The sequence below is a fragment of the Macaca nemestrina genome, chromosome 15, assembly GCF_043159975.1.
Source record: "Macaca nemestrina isolate mMacNem1 chromosome 15, mMacNem.hap1, whole genome shotgun sequence".
NCBI classification, from domain to species: Eukaryota; Metazoa; Chordata; class Mammalia; order Primates; family Cercopithecidae; genus Macaca; species Macaca nemestrina.
This window is the reverse complement of record NC_092139.1, coordinates 3,674,594-3,681,079: the sequence shown is the minus strand read 5'-3', so window position 1 is coordinate 3,681,079 and position 6,486 is coordinate 3,674,594. Positions and strand designations below refer to the sequence as shown.

Below are 6,486 nucleotides of genomic sequence, written 5' to 3'. Positions count from 1 at the left end.
CCATAGTAATAAGAATAATTATTAATAAATGGAGAAAGTTGTGCTAAGGGTTTGTCAATAAATAACCTTAATTTTTTTTTTATTTAAAAAATGCTCACAATGAAGATCTAAAGCAGAAAGAAGCAGGGACATCTCACAGTCTCTTTTCTTTTCGGGCTTATCTTGGAGGTGAGAGACTATTTTCCATTTAATTAAAGTCGTGAGGAGTAACCGGCTGCAGGACTATATTTCTAGCAGGGATCCCAAATGTCAGGGAGCTTGTGAATGTCTCTAACAGGAGAAGGGTAAAGGTCACCAATGTGTTTTAAAGACAAGTACTCACCTTTCCCCCACCCACCCTCATCAGCTTGTAAGTCGTGAAAGGCTTAGCACATCACACACAGTTGGAAAGGAAAAGAAAAGAGTACAAACAGCACATTGGCATGATTGGCCACTGTTTCTCCAGTATTCAAACCACCAGGTACTCGTGGACCCCCAGAAGCCAGCAAGTGTCCTTGTATTTTCTGGGTGGCTGCATAATGAGCTGGTATCATGCCCTCCATCTCCACACGTGTTCATGGAAACCCAGCCCTGTGCTGGGAAGCAGGCCACAGATTGGGCATACAGTATCCTACATGGCCAACAATGCCCATCTGGGGCCTCATGGAGCTTGCCTTGCCAGTGAGGCTTGGAGTGCAAACTTCAACAGCATGGCAAGGGTCCCTGGATTAACTCCAGCTCCCCCAGAAGCAGAATTTAAGGCTTCAAGTTGTTAATTTGGGAGGGAATCCCAGGAAAGTGCAGCAGCGGAGTGCAGGGGTGAGATAGGGAAGGAAAGATACACAATGGAACGTATGTTATTTAGCCAGCTACCCCTGTGGGGTACTAGAGTGAGCCCCCTGGGGCAACTCCAGGAGCCAGTGCAGACCTGCATCCCAGAGCTGGTGCACCTGAGGGGAGAGAGAGCTGGGGTATTTATACACCAACTCCCAAGAGTAATTGATGGACAGCTGCTCCTAGTCACCATTAATCCTCTGGTGTTTCTGACCCCCAGGGCATGGAGCAGGGTGGGGGGTGTGCAGAGGGATGTGTAGCCAGAGAAAACCCTGGGCAGAGAGATGCAGAAGCCCCAGCAGAGGAAAGTCTGAAGGCACAGCCCCCACACCCATGGCAGGCACCAGGGTGAAGGAGGAGCTAGGGGAGCCACAGGCACCCCAGGAGGGCTTCTTAGTGAAGGGAAGGGAAGTGAGACAGCTACATGGAGCCTGGAAAGATGGGAGGAGCTCTTCCCCCCAGGAGGATCTAGGGAGGAATGCTCTATTTGCAGGGGCCCAGAGGGAACTTAAGGAAGAGTGACTTCAGGGCCCTGGCAGGAGTTTTATCTCACTGGGGCAAAGGTGGAGGGGGTGGGAAGATGATGCTGGAAGGGTGAAACCAGACCAGAAAATGGGAAGGTCCTATAAACTGGCTATAGCCCTAGGGAGGAGTTTAAAGCAAAGGCATGAGGTGATCTCCTTCCGCCTGCTGTAGGAGGGGCCATTTCCCCAGGTTCCAAGAGGGAATGCATGGCTGAGCTGGCAGCAGGGCTGGAGAGAGGTGGTTGGTTAGAAGGGAAGATCAGTCAGAGTTAGGGGCAGTGCCATTTACAGGGTTGGGAGACCCAGCTTAGAACTTTAAACAATGGAGTCTCGGTGCAGTTTGCAGGAGATGAGGGATAAGACCAGCCAACCAAGGCCACCGATTTGGCCATGGGGCCTGGAACCTCCTCTGGGAGAATCACATGTGTCTGCCTTCTCCCCTTCTCCCTGTAGCCCTGCTCTGCTGTGTAAGAAGAGAAGACACTCAACGGCACGAAAGGAGGCTGAGGTCCCCCCTTCCACCCTTCCCTGAGCAGAGCCATCTGACACTGGAGCCCAGCTGCTCCCCATCTTCCTGCACATCCTCAGCTCTCAGGGGCAGCTGCCAGCTTGGTCTCAGACACGCTCGCTTCCCAGACCCCAATCTCATTTGTAAAATGACAGTTGGAGCGCATCTGGCCTGGCGACTTTGTTCAGAACATCATGTGGCTTCCTTTCTCTGTAACTCCACCCTTCACTGCAGAAGTTCAGACCACCAGTGGGTCCGTGAAACAAGTCTAAACAGACCTCACTGTGTTCCTTCTCGATGCATCTACTAGAGAATAATCCCAACATGCTCCCTTGAAATGGCTTAGCCAGGAATTGGCACTTATTTCCACATTTCACAGAGTGATAGCCTGAACTGGTCCATGGGAAACAAGAGGGGCCCGTTGCCCATCAGCAGCCCTGTGAGATGCCATCAGCACATTTATCACAAAAGCCACACTGCGATGTTTGTTTTTTACTGGAAGACGTAGTAAAAAGGTGGTGACATGGTATATGGCCATCAGAGCATGTGGGTCTGTAATGGCCGTCGTCACTATTTCCTCCTGCTCCTGATGATGCTGAGGTAATAGTCACCCATGGCTGTGAACACTCCGAGTGAGCATCATTAGAATGTGCTCAGGGAAAGCAAGACCTCTGTGATTCTGGGCCCACGTGGCAGATGGGATCCCCTGCTTGTAATGCCAACTACAGACACCCACAGATAGAGAAGGAGGGGAGGAGTTTGGCAGGAGGTACCAGGGTGTCTCAGAGAGCTGAAGAGGAAAGCTGAACAATTGGGTCCCGAGGACAGAAACCTGTGCCCAGCTGGGGATCTCCGCTGCCAGACGCAACGGTGGTGGCCCCGGGTTTCTGCACTGCTGTGCGTGAGGAGACTCCATACTCAGAAGTGACGAGAGTCAACCCACTGCGCCTCGGCCTCAAGCATCTCAGCCTGGGCTTGGGTGTTCATCTTCAGTGCCTTGCACACCCTGAGCGCTCAGTAAGTATTTGTGGAATGAATGCTTTAAGAGGTCTCAATTGGCTGAGCACGGTGGCTCACACCTGTAATCACAGCACTTTGGGAGGCCAAGGTGGGCAGATCACTTGAAGTCAGGAGTTTAAGACTAGCCTGGCCAACGTGGTGAAACCCCATCTCTACTGAAAGTACAAAAATTAGCCAGGTGTGTGGCATGCACCTGTAATCCCAGCTATTTGGGAGGCTGAGACAGGAGAATTGCTTGAATCTAGGAGGCAGAGGTTGCAGTAAGCCAAGATTGTGCCACTGCACTCCAGCCTGGGTGACAGAGCTTCCCCACGGCCACTCCCAGGGACATCAAGTCCCGTTTCACGGGGTGGTGGCACCGGTGCTTTCAGGGAAGCTGAGCGTGAGCAACTCCATGTAACTCATTCTGCAAGTGAACATGCTGCCTCTGTGAATCAGGAACAGATAATGGACCAGTTGGTTTTAGTTGTTTTAAGGAATAATAATACCTGGTAGGATATGAATTACACAGTTCTCTTTTTTCCCTCTACAATCTGCATTATAGCATTTTTCATCAATTCAAAGCATTCAAATAAAGATCACATAGCATACCTGGATAATTATGTCTATCAAGGAACACGTGCCACCGCACAGAGCCAGGAATGCAATGCTATTTGTTTTGAAGTGCCACCAAGGAAAATAGTATCTATAGAAACAGTGTGCAGGCATTCCATGGCGCTGTGTTTCCTGATAATGGGCCTATTAATGAAATAGCAGTTTGATTTTCAATCACACGTAATGATGCCTTTTGTGTAACCAACATCCATATATACTGACGTGTTCGAACGGCCTTTACCGCAGGAGGCCCAGACCCACAGAAGGGGGCAAAAGCCATGGGGGAGGGACAGTATCTGCAGGTACAATTCAAAGAAAAGCAGTGACATCTCTCCCAGAGCAATAACTAAAAAGGTCCTTGGCTGCTGCTGACACATGGGTTTTTGAGAAACTAGGGTTACCTACTGCCTGTCCTCGCCACTCTTGCAGTCATGTTTAAAGGGGGTAACGTATGCACAAGTGGTGGGCCTAGTCCAAGCCCCCTGCACTGCCCCTGTGCTCGTACTTCCTAGACATTAGAGCCTAAATGTCTGCAGAGACCAAGGAGGAGCAGAAAGAACCAGTCCAGGCCGTACCTCCTTCTTGGAAAACCCACCTGTCCTGCCCCAGCTGGAGGTTGGCTCATCTGTGGCCCCGGCCACAAGGTACAAAGCACAGATGGTCACCCTACTCAGGCTGAGCCAGTCGGTGTGTCCCTTGGTAGAGCATGTGATTGAGCCCTAAGAGTCAACTCCTGCCAGTCGCTTAATATGATGGCAGGGAAAGAAGAGAATTTCGAGGCAGCCACACAGAAAGTTGGAAAGAGAGAGGGACCCAGGGTTTCTGCTGGAGTACCTGTTCTAGCTGCATCCCCTCCTGGGACACTGGAGTCTTCCTCATCTTGGGTTACATGGTAATGCCTTGGGTCCTCTTCATAAAGTTGCCCTTCTTCTTGAGCCATGTGCAAACAAAGGACCCCAAACAGAGAGACACACCCTTGTGAGGTCAGGTGCTTTCTGCCAGGCAGTCACTCCTCAGGGAGTGTTAAGTCCTGAGCAACACAACCTTGGGAAATCCAGCAGCACTTCTGCCCTTGAGTTTTGGGGTCGAAAGAGTGGGGCTCAACTGTTTATCTTATCCCATCCTAAATGGTTGGTTTTCCTCCGGCAGGACTGGCAGCCCGGGACACCCCCAGCCATCCCCTGCCTGATGCTGGAGTTAGAGCCTGGGGCCCTTGGAGCATCCTGTGCATAAAGGATAGTCAGGGATTCTGCTACAACTTTCCTGGTCCTCTGTCCTGAAATTTATCTGTCTAATCAGCAAGGCACACCAGGAAGCTGGAGGAGAAAATACTAATATTTTGAATGATGTAGGTTTTATTTTGGATCACTTTTTTCCTTTCACTTAGAAACTGATGGTGCCATTCCTAAAAAGTTTCCCCAAACTTTTGCATCTCTGAAGCAGCCGCTATCGATTCGGAAGCCAGCAACACACTCACTCTGTTGAGATTGTCTGAAACCACAGCCAGCCTTGAACCCTTCAGAAATCCTTTCTCTCCACATCCTCATTTATAGGCTAAGCCACAGCCCCAGTCCTTTAGCTGGGAGTGAGACCCTGCTTATAAGGTCAGTAGCATCTGCCTAGCAGGGAGTTAAGGCCATGCTTTCCAGCACCCAGTCCCTGAGTCCAGAGGGCAGTCAGTGTCACTCGTCTGAAGCATCATTGGATTTACCCGACAAACATGGCCAGAGACTTACATAAAAGGATATTGTGATACTGTAAAATATATCTTTGGTCTTCCTCCTGTTTCCCAGCATTCAACTCCTGAAATCCGTGGACTCTCCAAAGAGATAAGTGTTTTTCTGTGTGCTGATGAGACGATGGGTGGTTGGGGGCTCCTAGGTAGGGGCCTCCAGGATGGGGCTGGTCACCAGAAAGACCCTGGCAGAATCAGAGTGTTGGGACTTTCAGCGCTAACCTCCTACCCCCCACCTCTGGGGAGGAGGGTGCTAAAAATTAAGCTGATCAGCAATGACTAGTGAGGTAATCAGTCATACCTAAGTAACGCAGTCTCCATAAAAGCCCCAAAGGACAGAGTTAAGATGAGCTTGCAGAAAGCTGAACGCACCACGTGGAGGTTCCCGGAAGGCCGTGCACCGAAGAGGAAGTGGAAGCCCTGCACCGCCTCCCCCGCACCTTGTCCCTGCACTGCTTCCCCCGCACCTTGTCCCTGCACCGCTTCCGCCGCACCTTGTCCCTTCATCTCTCCGTCTGATCTTTGGTAGTCACGTGATATCCCTTTTAATAAACCAGGAAACGTTAAGTAAGTGTTTCTCTGAGTTCTGTGAGCCACTCTAGCAAAGCAATGGAACCCAAGGAGGCGGTTGTGGGAACCTTAATTTGTAGCTGTGGTCCGAAGCACAGGCAAAACGACGGGGGGCTTGTGATGGCATCAGAAGTGGGGAAGGAGGGCCACAGTCTTGGAGACTGAGCCGTCAACCTGTGGGGCCTGAGGCCATCTCCAGGTGGAGAATTTCAGAATTGAGTTGCTTTAGAGGACACCCAGCTGGTGTTTACGGCAGAATGGACGGCTTTCTTGGTGTGAAGGAACCCCCGCCGCCCCGCCACACACACACACATTTGGTCACAGAAGTCTTCTGTGTTTGTCAAGTGAGAGTATAGGGGAAACTGGGGATTTTTTCTTATAAACTCAGAGATATGCACTACGACATGGTTAGTTACCATGAAAAATTTCTAACAGCCAGAATGCTCTACAGTCAGAGACCAGCTGGAAAAATTATGCCACAGACACATGATGGGACATGAAGCAATTAACAAATTCATTCTCAAAAATTATTTTGAGACTATGGGAAATTCTCATGAATCAAAAAAAAAAAAAATAAAAGCACAAGATAGAAACATGTGAATAAAAGGTCATCTTGATGTTGTGTTATGCACACACAGGCATCTGAGTGACCCAAAAGCGGAATGGGGCACCACAAGGGGGCACACAGGGGTGCTGGGATTGCAGGAGATGTTAAGTTTCCT

At 50.1% G+C, this 6,486-nt stretch overlaps 1 long non-coding RNA gene across 1 annotated transcript; it reads left to right on the top strand.

The window, feature by feature from the left end:
• The first annotated feature begins 209 nt into the window (after nucleotides 1-209).
• On the top strand, nucleotides 210-5,746 carry LOC139358415 (uncharacterized). The gene is made up of 3 exons (XR_011613185.1): nucleotides 210-460; nucleotides 1,791-2,862; nucleotides 4,609-5,746. It is a non-coding gene; the product is annotated as an uncharacterized lncRNA (long non-coding RNA).
• Nucleotides 5,747-6,486: the final 740 nt, after the last annotated feature.